This window comes from Urocitellus parryii, chromosome 13 (assembly GCF_045843805.1).
Source record: "Urocitellus parryii isolate mUroPar1 chromosome 13, mUroPar1.hap1, whole genome shotgun sequence".
Lineage (NCBI taxonomy): Eukaryota > Metazoa > Chordata > Mammalia > Rodentia > Sciuridae > Urocitellus > Urocitellus parryii.
The window spans coordinates 29,451,011-29,453,150 of record NC_135543.1 but is presented as its reverse complement, the minus strand read 5'-3'; the positions used below and the strand labels follow the sequence as shown (position 1 = coordinate 29,453,150).

Sequence of the window (2,140 nt, the reverse complement as noted above, 5' to 3'; positions counted from 1 at the left end):
CTAATGTTTCTCCATTGACCAGTAAGAGTTTTAAACAGGGCTGAGGGAACAGGTTTTGATATCTGGAAAAAAAATGTACTAAAAGAGGATATTTCTCAATGTGAAAATCAACTAATTAATATTCTTTATTGTCTATCTCTCTAGGAAAGTTTCATTCAGCCTCCCCCCAAAAAATCTTTTGAGAAATAAAACATAAAAAGTGATATAGTATTTATTCATTTACTCTATTGCACATTGACAGAAGCATTTTACAGGTACCATTTAATCAATTGCCACAACATCTCCATGAAGCCAGTTTTATTATTGTCCTATACAGTTGATAAGACTGAGACTTCAAGAAGGCTATGCATGCTTCCAGCAATGACATAACATCAGAAACCACTAAAGAGAGAGAGAGAGAGAAAGAAAGAAAAAAAAACACCCCAGATTCTTCTATTTTTGAACTTCAAATATTTTGGGGTTTAATTATATTTGTCATACCTAGGAATTGTGTCTCCTAACTTTTTTCTTAGGTTACCCCTTTCCTGCCTTTAAATAAGATTGTCTATCTTTGCATTTTTGCAATGCATATACTAAATCTGGAATGATACAGACATTAAGATAATTCCTGAGTAAGGATGATTTGCAAAATAATGAACTGTTCCATGTTTTTCTAATTAGGGATTTAAAGTCAAATATTATTGTCCAAAGCAAGGGTCAATAAATTTCTCTTGAAGATTCTAAAATTAACTATGCTTGGCTTTGCAGGCCACAATGTTGTAACTAGTCAGTCTTCCAGGTAAAGCATGAAGGCAACTATACATAACATGCAAATGTGCTTGCAGCTGTATTCCTGAGAAATAAAAAGAAATACACATCTTGTTCTCTGCCCCACTTCCTTGTGCAGAGCTCTTAAAATCCTCATCATTTCTAAGATAATCTTTCATTCTAGTATTTGGGTTTTGCCCAGGTTCCTGACAATGGAGTTACTAAATCCCTTGGAACTTCCCAGGTAATCTGAGAGACTTATGTTCTGATGAGGAGCTCTTGATGAATCCCAAATAAGGGCCGGCCACCAGCAGTACTAATCCATAATAACAGGCTTGGAGATTTAGCCTCAGCCCCCATTCTTTGAAGAGGAACTAGGGGATGGAAATAGAGTTAGTAATTGATATTTCTATGTGATAAAGTCTCCATTGACATTCCTTGAACTATGGAGTTCAGAGAAACTCCAGGTTGGTGAATACATCCACCAGAGGGTGGTACAGCCCAGCTCCATTGGGAACACAAAGTCCTGTGGTAGGGACCTCAGACTGCATCCTCTGTTATATCTATCATTTAAAAACTGGTGAATGCATGCAAAATATTTTCCTAAGTTCTGAGAGCTATTCTACTAAATTAATCAAACCTGAGGAGGAAATGTTTGGCTGTCTAGTCAGAAGTGGAGGTGATAATCCACTATTTGTGACTGAAATCTGAAATAAAGGCAGTTTCGTGGGACCTAGCTTTTAGCCTGTGAGATCTGACTCTGAAGTAGGAATTGAATTGGATTGAGGATAGCCCAATAGTGTCTGTTGGAGAATACACGGCAGAATTGCTTGATGTGAGAAAAATACATCCATCTGATAACAGATGTTATTAAATGTGTTCACTGACATACTGATAGTAAGAAACCAGCCTGCGGTCATTATTTTATTTATCTCACGTTTCCATCAAAAGTAATTCAAATGAAAAAAAAGAAAGCACCATTTTGCTTGTGGGTTGTAGTGTTACTGACTCCTAATCAAAACTTCATCTTCCCTGTTAGCACTCATGACATTTTTTTTTAATTTGTTATTAGGAAATAGGGTTGTCACCTGCAATTTAAACAAGAGAAGACTAACTTAAAATAGTGAAATATACAACTGTGAAAATGCATCCCAAGTTTTAGTGACCTGTGCAGATCCACTCTGGCTGGTGGTCATGGAGGATCCCTGGAGGGAAGCCATGAGAAGAAAATCAAGTCTTGGCTCTTACGGCCATGAAACAATGATTTATAATGCTTGGCCCCACCTTCTTAGTTTGGGTCAGTTTTATATTTTCCATAGAATTGAATGGCTGTAACAACAACAAAAAAAATTACTCCTAGAAACTCATTTATCTGTCAGTGTGAATACATTTT

At 36.5% G+C, this 2,140-nt stretch overlaps 1 pseudogene; it reads left to right on the top strand.

Moving 5' to 3' along the window:
• The first annotated feature begins 552 nt into the window (after positions 1-552).
• LOC113189714 (U6 spliceosomal RNA) lies at positions 553-652 on the top strand (annotated as a pseudogene).
• The last annotated feature ends 1,488 nt before the right edge of the window (positions 653-2,140 follow it).